This window comes from Watersipora subatra, chromosome 10 (assembly GCF_963576615.1).
Source record: "Watersipora subatra chromosome 10, tzWatSuba1.1, whole genome shotgun sequence".
NCBI lineage: Eukaryota > Metazoa > Bryozoa > Gymnolaemata > Cheilostomatida > Watersiporidae > Watersipora > Watersipora subatra.
The window spans coordinates 41,996,680-42,011,491 of NC_088717.1; the positions used below are offsets into that span (position 1 = coordinate 41,996,680).

Below are 14,812 nucleotides of genomic sequence, written 5' to 3' on the forward strand. Positions count from 1 at the left end.
TTATGCCAGTGAACGTCATCGACTCAGAACATTTGCCAATTCTGGTCGTGATTTTGAAATACCAGCCATACGATATTGCTGTGCAGGATTTGCGCTGGCAGCTATCGATGGATCACAGGTATACCACTGCCATTTTTGCAATCTGGAAGTGAAGAGTCTGCACTCTACTCACGATCCTTTGGCTTGGCACCGAGTCTATTCAAAAAGCTGCCCATTTTTAAAGAATCACTCGCAGACAAACCGACAAGATGTTGGAATTCCATTTCCTGATGAGTTACAGATGTTACAGAGTACAGATGCTAAGGAGGTTCCTACCAGTTCAGAAGAGTTGAATAAATTGTATCGCACACAATGTCAGCTCAGGTACCATTTAATTCCTAACTTTGTGTACTTTTATGACATTTGTAAAATATGCCTGTAAGTTAGTATCTATAGTTTTACATGAGAATGTTTGTTGTCCATCAAGTTTCACTCAGTGTAATGTAGACAGCACAAGTAGAATTTTTAAAGGTCAAGTAGGTGTGCAGCAGCTCATTATAAAAATACTGATCGTATTTCTGCAGAACCCAATAAAAAGCATTTCCTATGTAGTATTCACTAAAGATCTATTTGGCCACATGACTTTGTAATTCATTTGTGCAATTATAAAGTTTGCAATTAGTATTACTTTTGGTCACTACTCAAGGATGCTTGCTACGCTCAGTTGTTAGCCACTTTACGCCTATTGCTCATGATCAACAGAAAAGGTTTGTATCGAAAAACGAAAAAATACAAATAGTGAATATAAACTATGAATGACATGATTGCTAACCTTTGGTGTTGGCAATCTAAAAAAAGACCCCGGAAGTTGGAAGATAGGGTCAGAAGGAGGAATTTCTAGATGTGTTTTTGTTTTGCTTAGAATAAATCTTCTCAAAAATGCAAACGGAAAGATTTATTTACATTGGCAATATAAAAAACTGTCACAATACGGAAAATAAAGAACTTTGTTGGAATTGAAGGTTATCTTTTCCTACATAACTCCAAATGACAACTCCAAATTATTCGACGGGAAAAAACGCTTGCTGTTTACCGATCTTTGATAGCAAAGAAAACTGAGTAAGGAGTGTTCTGCTTAAATGTAACCCATCGGGAAGCAAACGGGCCAAAGTACGAAATCCTTTTATTCCTTCCGTATCTAGAAATATCTAAAAGTGTCTACCCAAAAATATTTCGTAACTTGAAAATTTTGTATGTCTTTGTCTTTTATAAATAGAGGCTCCATTGTATATACATGAGTGAGTTTAACTTCAAGATGGTCGTTACTTATCAGGTCAATCCTACCAAAGCAGTCCATAGAAGTCATCAGGAAGCCTTCTCCAAATATTGAGCAAATTCTCTCTACATTCAATTATGAAACACACAGAAGAAAAACATTTTATGCTTGGCCCAAATCAACTATTGTATCACCAAGAGAACTAGCAGCCTCAGGGTTCATATACATTCATGGTAAGTGCTTAGTTTCACCAAGTCAAAGGCTAATGACTGAATCACCAGAGATGCTTAAAGGTTGACTTGCAACAAAATTCACATTACAGTTATTTGGTATCAAAAGATTCACCATGTTTTACTATGTTGTGTTGTAGGTGCCAAATGTGTGGAAAAGTGATTACAAGCTCGTAAAAGCTCAAAAACGAAAAGCCGCCGTATATTTGAATTTCTTTATTTCGATGACGCAGCCACGAAATTTGGTTATCGTCTTGTCACGTGTTCTCACGTGAATTGAAAGGCCAATACAAAGCTCAATGTAAAACTTATCGTAGTACTAGTTTATGACAAACACTTCGGGTTCTACCGAAGACCCCGTATCAAATATAGATGCTCGCTACTTTACAGTTTTGTTTCGGCCTGGTCTAATCGGCAAGTCGTAATCTGATCATGTGACCCAATACTTCGCAAATAAATTCTGCAGCACTTTTCGATTATCACAAGTGACCAACAGGCTCGTCAAGTTTATCAGACAATGATATGTACTCCTTCAAGCTAAGGCTAAAAAATTAAACGAATTTTTACGGCAAGTTATAAGATATCACTGCTAAAAGTGACAGCATTACAATGACGATAAAACAGACGAGTAAGAACAATAGACATAGTTTTATTGAATGCGTGAAGTATATTTGTGAAAATATTTCGACGAATAAGGTTGCAAGAATGTGTAAACAGAAACCATCTCTCACAACTACATCACATTTGAGCCGTTTTGGAAAGGGAATCCAAACTACGGCGGTCTCGTGTGGCTGCGATTTTCTGTTCGTTTTTGAGCCTTTAAGAGCTTGTATTCACCTTTTCACATATTTTGCACCTACAATACAACAGAGTAAGACACGGTGAATCTTTTCATATCAAATAACGGTAGTGTGAATTTTGTTGCAAGTCAACCTTCAAAGGTTGACTTGCAACAAAATTCACCGTAAAATTCATTTAATTTTTTAGCCTTACCTCGAAGGAGTACATATCATTGTTTGATAATCATGGCGAACCTGTTGGTCACCTGTGATAATCGAAAAGTGCTGCAAAAATTATTTGCGAAGTATTGGCTCACATGATCAGATCATGACTTGACGAATTAATCAAGCCGAAACAAAACTAAAGTAACGAGCATCTATATTTGATACAAGGTCTTCTGTAAAACCCGAAGTGTTTTTCATAAACTAGTGCTATGATAAGTTTTATATTGAGCTTTTTATTGGCCTTTCAATTAACGTGAGAACATCACGTGACAAGACAATAACCAACTGTCATGACTACTTCAGAGACTACGTCAACCTTTAATGTTTCACATTTGTTCATACTTAGTAATTGTTACGTGTAGTTATGATTGCAGTGCTGGAGAGTGCAAAGCAGAGTTAATTACTAGTCAAGTAATGTCAACTAAACTGATATTAATCAAATGACATTAATAGTCACACTTACCTGAGTGCCTGATAGTACCTTGTTGTGGTAAAAGTCTCTTCAGTTCAGTCAAGAATTGACTAGACTTGCAGGTGAATCAGTTAGAATTCTAAACACATTACTACATATGCTCTCCTCATAATGCACACGGTACAAGTGAACATACCAGACCAGATAACAATCACTATGTTTCAATGATGCGCAGTGCTTCGGAGTTGCGCTATCTCCGAATCATGGAAACGGCGTCTTCGCACTGAAATCACTGCGCACTGATCAGTGCGAAGCCAGCGCAAATTCGCAGCAAGGAAACAGCGACTGCGCATTGGCTGCGCATAGCTCTCATGCCGTGGAGACGGATTCTTCGAGGGCCATAAACTAGTACAAAGGTTGTCATGCTAATCTTGTAATCTATTCTTCCGATCTTCTTTCACCTAAATTTAATTATGGTCTGCATTCACGAGGATGATGAGGTGATTACTTCTCTGAACTTTGTTATCGATGCCAACACTTTTCGAAAAATAAGTGGCAAATCCTAAATCAACGTTTAAATAATATATTACTTAAAAATACTTATTAAAAATATATTACTTTGTAAAAATTGTGTTAAGGTTTGTGAAACCTTGGGAATGTGTATTGTAAATAAAAGTATAATGGCGACAGAATCATAAAAAGACCGTTTCTGACGTTCGGTATCCGTGATCGATTCTATTTCTTCATCAGGCGATTCGATTTATACAATTTCTCTTATCTGGCTGATTTGCTGAAAACCACTGCGCAGCATGGAAACGTACAATCCCCTCGACTTCGGAGGAGGCTGCTTCGCAATACTGCGCACCATGGAAACCTAGTGAATATCGCTAATCAATCATTGTGATTGGGTCTTTCCAAGTCGCGTTGGATATTTCCAAGTCGCATCGGGTATTTCCAAGTCGCATTGGGTATTTCCAAGTCGCATTGGATATTTCCAAGTCGCATTGGGTATTTCCAAGTCACATTGAATATTTCCAAGTTGCATTGGGTATTTCCAAGTCGCATTGGATATTTCCAAGTCGCATTGGATATTTCCAAGTCGCATTGGGTATTTCCAAGTCGCATTGGGTATTTCCAAGTCGCATTGGGTATTTCCAAGTCGCATTGGATATGTCCAAGTTGTATTAAATATTTCCAAGTCGCAGTGGAAATTTCCAAGTCGTATTGAATATTTCCAAGTCGTATTGAATATTTCCAAGTCGATTGGATATTTCCAAGTCGCATTGGATATTTCCAAGTCGCATTGGATATTTTCAAGTCGCATTGGATATTTCCAAGTCGCATTGGATATTTTCAAGTCGCATTGGATATTTCCAAGTCGCATTGGGTATTTCCAAGTCGCATTGGGTATTTCCAAGTCGCATTGGATATTTCCAAGTTGTATTGGATATGTCCAAGTTGTATTGAATATTTCCAAGTCGCAGTGGAAATTTCCAAGTCGTATTGAATATTTCCAAGTCGTATTGAATATTTCCAAGTCGCATTGGATATTTCCAAGTCGCATTGGATATTTCCAAGTCGCATTGGATATTTTCAAGTCGCATTGGATATTTCCAAGTCGCATTGAATATTTCCAAGTCGCATTGAATATTTCCAAGTCGCATTGAATATTTCCAAGTTGCATTGGAAAATACAGGCTAGTTGCTAGCTTTATTATGTTAGTTGTTAGCTGTGTCTTGTCATATAACAATAACTTGTTGGAGAACCAGAATTAGTAGACTCTCCCTAACCACTGTGAATAATTATGCAGCCATCATGCCAATTAATTAATATTATGATTCATCAGCATTTGATATACTGATCACCCTGAGTATGTGTAATCTTTGTTGGAGGTTCATGAACTGTCTCATCCTCTTGCCTGAAAAGGGCTCCAGCTGCCGCAATTTATAGTTTTGCAGTCACACAGAGAGATCAGTTCATATCAATAACCTTGTTAAATGCAATAGGACTTGATTGAACAAAGTGTAACTTATAACATGTTAGAAACTGGTTGTAAAGGATTATCATACACGATGTTACGCAACTTGCTGGAAATAATATATAGTGCTGTTTTCACTTGGAAAGTAATTTTTCTACAAGGACATCACTCCAAACTTTCTATTGTTTATTTAAGTGGTTTTTCCTAGTTCAATCAACTGATGTGATTATGGTGCATATCACAGTGAGTATGAGGTGCTTCGGAGTACAAACTCTAACTATGGTCTCTCTATTGCTTTCATAGAAACAATGGATTTGTAGAAAGTGCTGCGGATGACAGCGCTTTTCTTCAAATTAAAATGCTTGATTTTAAAGTTCGATATACAGTAAGGCCTCTATTTTCAATTACTTCCATATTTGAATTGTTTGACATGCAACGCAGATTCTTGTCTCTGCATATGACATAACTTCCAACATGACATTTGAAATCTCTCGAAACTTCACAAATTTGTTAGTGAGAGTAAAACAATTGGTAAAATTAAAAAGTACAATCTAGCAGTCAAGTTAATGTGCATAATATGTAGCGTAAGTTGGAGTAAGTTATATCATGTATTTATATCACTCACTCTACTATCTCTGGTTATATGATTACAAGTCTCTTTACATGCCTGCCACCCATGTTATGTTCTGAGTTAATTTTGATCCCTTAGTTGAGCCATCTTCTTTGAAGCAAGTAGGGAACGCAACTCTGTTCCCAATTATTCCCAATTGTATTTGTATGAATTAATTCGGATGAGTAAATTTATTTTGATATCGCTGCTGCCCCTTACCTGTAAGAACACATTAGAGAGTCGTCTCATCTTGTAGGTACCAATGATACAGTGGAGTGTTTCTACTGCAAACTGAGAATCAGTGACTGGACTAACAGCATGGTACCTGATGTGGTTCATCGTAAGAAATCAATGAACTGTCAGTTTATGCAAGGTGGGTTATCAAAGCCTCATAGTTTGTCTTATGCTGTTTTCATTAGTTTCATCATATAGGCAATGTCTATCACTACATTTAACCAATACATTGCTTTTGTTCCTCAGATATTCAAATGCATTCATACAGAGTTTTCTTGTTGTTATCTTCTCCTGGCACTGATATGTACTTGAAAAATGGTGAGTTACTGTTTTCACAATGACTTCATTTTTGGAATTATCAATTTTTATTTCAAATCAGATCATAGATTCGTGTTGTATTGATGACACTTGTACCCACATAACAGCCGCACACCTTTGTTCTAGCACTCTGTTCTATTGAGTTTGAGCATGATGTAAATTAAAGGAAAAGTCACCTATATACATTTCAGTGTTAAAAATGTTGGAATTCGTTGTAAGTAAACAAATTTTATATAATTCCACCAGCAAAAATGCTGTTTTATGCTGTGATATAGTTTATATTAATCAAAGAGGCAGGAAAGTTGATCTAACCAAACATTCCCATATTTATTGTAGATCTAGTGCACTAAGGTTCACACCAACCTTGTGTCAATTTGCTTTTAAATGACATTCAGTGTGCACCAACATTAAGGGACTGTGAATACTTGATCTGTTACATTGCATTACATTGTCTGAAAGAGTGACAAGACATTTTAGGTATCGTTACATTATCACAGCATATTGTCTCATGCAGGCGTGAAAACTGTAAGAAATATACCTGATGTACTTGCTGATATCTTCAATGATGATGCATTTCCTTTGCCGCCAACTGAGACAGAGTTGGGCATTATCACTGAGGCTACGAAACACCCTGAGTTTGCTGTTGATTCGAGACGTAAATATTCGTTCCGCACGTGGCCTTCCGGTAATAGCAAGCTGGCTTCTGAGATGATTGAGCACCAACTTTTCTACACAGGTATTTGGTCGTAAGATCCTTAAGGATTTATCCTTCACCATGCTCACTCTTTAATGCTTTTCACTAAGTTATATGGGTGAATTGTTTAGAATTACTAGTGTGTTCTTGCACCAATTTAATTTAGAGAATCATAACTAAAAATAGAACATAAACAAATGATGGAATAAAAGAGATAAAAATGGATCAGCTAAATTAATTGAAAGTATGTGACCTTTACACTAGTCTAAGTTTGAGTAGTTGACACTACGTCTCTATAACTATCTAGACACTGTTCTATTTTCTGCATCATCAAGTTTGAGTAGGTGACACTACGTCTCTATATCTATCTAGACACTGTTCTATGCTCTGCATCATCAAGTTTGAGTAGGTGACACTACGTCTCTATATCTATCTAGACACTGTTCTATGCTCTGCATCATCAAGTTTGAGTAGGTGACACTACGTCTCTATAACTATCTAGACATTGTTCTATGCTCTGCATCATCAAGTTTGAGTAGGCGACACTACGTCTCTATAACTATCTAGACACTGTTCTATGCTCTGCATCATCAAGTTTGAGTAGGTGACACTACGTCTCTATAACTATCTAGACATTGTTCTATGCTCTGCATCATCAAGTTTGAGTAGGCGACACTACGTCTCTATATCTATCTAGACACTGTTCTATGCTCTGCATCATCAAGTTTGAGTAGGTGACACTATGTCTCTATAACTATTTAGACACTGTTCTATGCTCTGCATCAAGGCTACACTTGAGTTCACTTGTTTTTTGACAATAAAAAACTTCTCTAATTATTCCTCCTATATGAATATTTTCACGCTCCTAAAATATCTGTGTTATTTATTGTTATTTGTATCCGTCTGCAGTATTTATTAATAAGTCAATGTGTACTGCTTTGGGTTGTGGAACTATTCAGATTTAAAGGAATTGTAACTTATTCATATGAGTATCGTATGTAGAGGTTTCGCTGTATGTTTTATAACTTACTGTATATCATCAAATACTTACACAAGCTGATCCTAGGATGGAGAAGTGTTCTACATACACTCAGTTTATGTACAGCAACTTGGTGCCACCTGTCATCTACATGTCAGTCTTTTACATTTGGTTAGTACTAACTAGTTGGTAAAACTAACTTCATGATATGTTTAGATTTGTGGGTATCACGGTTTAAGCTGAATGACTCCTGTTTAAAATTTGGCTAATTTGAGGAAGCATTATATAATACACCAACATTTGTGGTCATCTTCCTAAGAGTCTAAACATTTCTATATTGATCAGTACCAGGGGTCAAGGTGAATAGTTTTCTACTCTGCTCTGATTGGTAACATTGTCAATATTCATTATCAATACTCATTGATAGATTAAACCCATTTATTAACTCTTTATAATCGGAATTAAATTTCATAAAAACTTTCAAATGTAGACATGGACTTATACAACATGTTATAACTTGAGAAGTGGTTGGTATTTCTGTAAACTGAAAATTGCAACTATTATCAGCACGAAGTCTCCTTTTAATGATATATACAATAGCTAGCTTTCCTAAATTTTTCCATTCTGTAATGGGAGAAATACTTTTGAGAAATAATTTTTGAATCGTCTCTAAAATGCAGGAGATTATTGGCTATAAGAACAAAAAATAATGCTACACGTGTTTTGTGACCTGTCATGTTAGCTATGTACCTGATAGTAAGCAATTGAAATCTTGTCATCGTGGTAGCTTTATTATTTTGCACTACAGAGAACATGTTCTTGTCAAGCACCACGAGGAGTTACGAGTAGGATTGTAGAATCTGTGTGATGCTCTTTTGTCTTTTTTGAAACTTGGAGTGAGAGCTTCTTTGTATGTTTGTTCAAAAGGAAGGTGTTGACTTTGACTGTTTGTAAGCTATTTCAAATAATTCGTTTTTAGACCTAATACGTACTGAGAAACTTCAGAAACTAAAAGCGCCTGTAAAAGTTGATAGTAGGAAAGGGATAACTTACTTGTTAGATCGGTTGATCAATAACTTTGCTAAATCGCTTTTGCTTGCTTGCAGCAGAATCAGAAACTATTAGAGATTTCACATAACAAAATTCACGTCGATTGTGTTACTCGTTGCATAGCAATAAGAAAACTTGAACCGGATACTTTGCCATGGCATTTTAGCCTTTTTGATCTTTTCCATTTTGGAAAAAATTATAAAATCATTTAATTTGCCCATATAACATTTCAAACAGGGTTTATCTCGTAGAGCATTTTGTGGAGAAAACAGCTGAAAAAGTTATTTAGCTGCTGTTAGTGGTTGCCACGCAACAAACAAATGAACTGCATATTGTAAAAAAGCTGATGGGAACGGCTTGCCAACTTTAAAGAGTTAAGTGGCTGCTGCCTATGGCATTTGTATGATAGCGTTGATTGTGGAGTTGTCACCTTTGTTTCCAGGCACTCGTAGACTCTAGTTGCCGAACAAAATTTGCTAGTAAATGATTTCAAGTGTGACTCACCTCAAAATTTAATAGCTTCTTCATATGTTATGAATGAAACCAAGAGATCCTATTAATGCTATCCTATCCATTCATGGCTACTTGTCACTATATTTAACTTATTCAGGACGAAGGGATGTGGTGTGCTGTTTCTTTTGTGGTGTTGAAATGTCTGGCTGGACACCAACAGACGATGTTTGGAGGAGACACGCTAGGCAGTCACCAGAATGCCAGTTGGTTATACAAGAGAAAGGAGCGGATTGGGTAGCAGCCACATTACAGGAGCATGGTCGATACGTGGAGCCAGAGAAGGAGCCAGTCTTCTCTGTGTGTAATTCCTTCTGTTATTCAAATCTTAGATTCACATTTGCAATATTACAGTGTGTTTGTGACTGACATGTTCAGTAAAGTTCAGTAACAACAGTTCCTATTGTTATCTGAAAGCAGGCTGTACATAATTATCTATATATTTCTCAAATTTGGTGTGTGTATCCGTAGTTTTGATTGTCCAACTATAGCTATTAAAATCTTGATAGTAAAATTCTACATTCTGATGGATTGGAACTCACGACAAATGCATCGACGAGTTTCTTCCTGAACGTTTTACCACTGAGCTATGACGGCATAGACCTCAGCTACATATTTATACACCTATGCACATGCTAAGTTTTTAGCCCAGCGCCCATGCTTTATGATCTCCCTTTTCAGAAATATTTTGGGACCTAAGTATATGCAACGCGATGCTTCATCATTTTTTTGTTAGGTCAAATTTGATCGGCCCACCAAACCAACAATAATTTATCTCGATCTTGAAATTTGGCTATTAGTGTAGCGATTATATACACAACAGTTATTAAAAGATACACTTCACTGAACTTGCCACGGCGAAGTATCCATTATCCAGTATATCTGGTAACCATTATAATAAACATGATTCGCTAACGTAAATGATAAAATTTATTTATAGTTTATGAAGTTTATTAAATACATGCTAAAACTTCCTTCAAGCATGTATTTAGTAAATTAAATTCATTTAAAGTTTGACTTGCAACAAGATTCACATTACAGTTATTTGTTATCAAAAGATTCACCATGTCTTACTCTGTTGTGTTGTAGGTGCAAAATATTTGGGAATGTGATTACAAGCTCTTAAAAGCTCATTGCCCACACCGGAAACTAGTTTCTTACTAAGCAAAATAAGCAAGCTGCGTCTTTGAAAAAAATATGTGGCGAAACAAACTACATCCCTAAAAGTCATGTACATTGTATAGTCGACTGTCAACGTTATCGAGTCATTAGTGGTATCTATTTTTAGAAAAAAATTCACTGGTCACATTTGATTGGTTGATTCAAGGGCTAAACAAATGGTCGAGTTATGCAAAAGTGCCTGTCCATGCAGCTCTGATTGCACTTCATAAATCCATCTATCAGAAAAGATTTCTGCACAGATGTCAACCTGTGCAGAATGTCAGAATGTCAACCTGTGCACAGGTGTCAACCTTGATATATTCAATGTTCTGCAAATCATGTTTTGCACTATCTTCAACAATATTTTATTATATAACTTTTACAAGCAAAAAAATATTCATTTCAGCATAAAGCTGTTAATAGAAATATCCACCCAAGTCGTGGCCACTCACATAGTTACAGCTCATACAATAGGGAAAATTCATCTACTGCTGCAAACTCAAACAAAATGTCATGGTTTATGCAGCACACATTCAAGTCTCTCTTTCCCATTTATGGCAGTTTCTACATGGACAAAGCTGCTTCGGCTGGTGGGACCACATAAACATCCTGTAAACAATATGCAATAAATATATGTCATTCATAGATATTTCATTCTAACACGTATCTACCGAAACCTTTCAAATTGGGAGTTGGATAGATTGCGAGTGTAATTTTTAAAATGAATAAATGTTTAACAAAAGCATAAGTACGCCAGGCCAACGATTCGAAGCTTTGGTTCTGGAAGTTAAAGATGTGCATTGATTAATTGATTTTCTTCACTTTCTACAAGTGATAAGTGGACATCTAAAGTCAAATCATTAATCTAATTTACTAGCTAAAACTACCAAAGAAAATTTGAAGCAACTATAGCTAGGTGAAACGATAAAAAATTATAAAACGATGATTGGTGATAGCAAAAAGTTGTTATTCTATTAATTAATTAATGTATTCGTGAGTACTAAAAGTATCACCTTTAGTATATTCATCAATCTAAGCCATTGTATTGCTAGATGCTATGGATTAAAAAGAAGCCGTCAAGAACTCACTGTGCGTCCTTATCTCGCACGCGCGCACAAGAAATTACATTATAGCCTCAAACAGGGAAATATAGTTTGAATGTAAACACAACAGTATATCTATAGGAGACTCAAAGTAAAAGATAAATTTAAATCCATGCTCCTATCTTCCTCTAGCACTTTAACCACCTGATGCTCAGAAAACTCGGACTCACCTTCGCAGTAACTTTAGAGTAATTTTTACAATTCTGTTGTTCGTCAATAAAACGTGTCGATCGAGTAATTCATTAAAGTACCGATGTTAATTAATTTAGTAAATATCGATGTCCATGCAATTTACTAATAGAGTAAAATCTCTAAATTTGAGATCACAGACAATGCGTTTACGAGTGATAACATTTATTACGACCTATATAAAAATTTCATGCTGATGATTGGTTAATGGAGCGATCCTATATTTATCGCTCGTCAACTCTTTTCAAATGTATCACTAGTTACATCGCGAATGAAGCACCCGCTGGAATGTAAGCTTTTTAAAAGATGGCCTCATTCAAACGCATATATCTCTGGACAGGGTTAGTCCACAAAGACAAAAATGACATCAATTTGTAGCTGATGTTTTAGCCTTTTATTGGTCATAATTTCATTAAATCGACCTTTTTGACGCAACCACATCTTAAAGTTATTTTCAATTACGCCTCTTCACTAGCGGGTTGAGCACCTGTGTTTGTGTAGCTACATGTAATTGGCTCTTCCACGAGCCAAACTGCTGGATGGCAGAAGTTGATTAGGCATTACCTTCCTCCATCTCTATGCTTGCACTTGTAATGTAGTTATGAATTAGTGCCAGTGCATTATGTATGTTATTTTGCAGCTGTGAATCTGCGAGCAAGTTCCAAGACAAAGCCTGGTGCATAACAAAAGCCTTGCCTTTGCTTGTGCGTAGGAACATTTACTATGCACTTTTTATATTATTAAGGTTTTTATATCATAGCAATGTTTACATTGATACCCGGTCTGTGACAAGTGATACTCGGTGTTTAACAAGTGATACTCGGTAGGTGTGTGACAAGGCTGCGAACAAGTATTTGATACAGCGCTGTCACATTGCATAAATTATGACTATCTTTATAGGGGCTTTCAGATTACATAGAAGTATGCACATGAAAATCTCTATTGTTGGATGACATACACGACACGCATTCATTTAGTCCTACAGATATCCATAAACTTGAAGTTATATACTACATGGCTTTGTAATTACTCTATGGGCGACTTGTGAGCCAAACTCACAAAGCAGCTTTTAGTATACTAGAAACACCTTATTTTATAAAGCATTAAATTGAAAACATTAAATTATTTGAAAAAATGGTGGGTCATACCTTTTGCTGAAGCATTGCCACTTATCAGGTGTCACATGTACCCTACTTTCTTATGGCATACCCCTATTATTGCACAACCTGCCGTACCCTACCTGGCTCAGTTATCGTGTACCCTTACCATGACAAAACCTACCATGTGTCTTACCTACCTACAGCATCTTCTTACGCTTCAAGTGCCTGAACACCTCAGTTGTAACATAATCACGTCTCCTTATGCTCTAGTAATCTGAAAGCCCTCTGGAAGTATTCTAGCTAAAAACAGTTATGATTCTCTCCAGCATGTTGCCAGTGAAATTATTTGTGCTATATTTTGAATTATATATTTTATACTGTCTCTTGTCTGTTTCAAAAATATGTCGGCAAACAATACTATGAAAGCCAATATAACTCAAAAAAAGTCTTGCCCAGAATTGCTTTATTTTTTTGCAAATCATTACAGGCAATCCTCGCGGAATCACAAACCGATGCTAGACAGCATAAAATGGTAGTTTATCATGTAATACATAAATGCACTCCGAGCAAACGCTATCTAATGTCATGTCTTTCGGCCTTGAAATATTTTCCATCCCACCTGTTCTTGGTGTCACTCAATAACATTGAGCTGCAGGGAAAGGGATATTGTCCCAGACCGTTCCAAGCGAGTTTGAACCAAACAAGAATTTGAAACTTAGCACCCATTTGGCCATAGTTACGACAGCATATCTGATAGAAACATTGATCATCGCACTGACATGGTGCCTGTCGTAAGTCCATGTTTTCTGCATCTCACAATTGGCGTATGGCCGTTAAAAAAACTTGAGTCATCTTAACCCCGCTGCTCATCATCTGTAATGTTCAATGTTTTTTGGGATATCTCTTCCTAGTTTTGTAGCTAGTCAAAAATATTCTTTCTATTTGTGCCTGTAAAGCATATGCGAATCCCTACCATACGACAACACAGTGAGTACAACTTCTTACAACAATCAAATTTGTTGCTTGTCACACAAAAAACCATTACTGCAAGCAGATTTATTAGGAGTGTGATGTAATAACTAGTAATAATAATAATAGTCACAAGCCTTTTGCACTTATACACTTTACAAAACATAACAGGAGAATATCACACTGTCACTATGTCATGAAATCAGCATCGCCCGTCATTCAGTTAACCCATTTGTGACATGATTTCTAAACAAAAACAAAGCAGGTAATTACAAATTAAGTGCCTAATGGCTACAAATGATAGACTGTCTCACGCTAATTGAACCCAAGCGTAGCAATAACCAAGGATATTTCTATTGGGTATACATGCAGACTTGCAAAACATTTCCGTAAAAAACTTTGTTTTCATTGAATTGGTATGGAATGGATCTTTTCTGTTTAAACAGCAACCCAAATCAATTGTAAATTATTATATTTGTCAGAGATTCAACTGGTTGTTTTTCAAAAAACAACATGAGATTGCTTATTACTCAAAATGAAATGAATATGTCATTAACCGCAAAACTCCTGTAAAAAAGTTTCAGTAAGTGTTAAAATTGATTGATTATTCCATTAACATGTCATTAAACTTCATTAAATATTTCTATGAAACATTTTTTGAAATTACTTTTTTGAAAAATCTTCATTAAGTATGTCATTTAACAGTGAGCTTTATTGAAATTTTATTAAAAATCCTAATTTATTTGTTAATCTAATGATAATTTTAATTGCCATTGTATGTGTATTAATGACCCCGAGCTTGCTACGCCAGCAGATGTTATATCCTATTGTACATGGTTTAATGATCCTGATCTTTTTAGTAGCAGTGGACAGACAACTCCTGTGCTTATTCCTTAGTTGTACATAAGGTGTCTCAGAGAATCACATTTGCTGCTGGTGTACTATCTGTGTAATATTTGATGCACTCACATGCTGTAAGCTCATGCAAGGCTGGCATGGCTAGCATAACCCAACAA

At 36.1% G+C, this 14,812-nt stretch overlaps 1 long non-coding RNA gene across 1 annotated transcript; it reads left to right on the plus strand.

Annotated features, from left to right (window-relative positions):
* Positions 1-294: 294 nt before the first annotated feature.
* Positions 295-5,824, plus strand: LOC137405713 (uncharacterized). Its single transcript, XR_010979801.1, has 3 exons — positions 295-363; positions 1,313-1,488; positions 5,746-5,824. It is a non-coding gene; the product is annotated as an uncharacterized lncRNA (long non-coding RNA).
* The last annotated feature ends 8,988 nt before the right edge of the window (positions 5,825-14,812 follow it).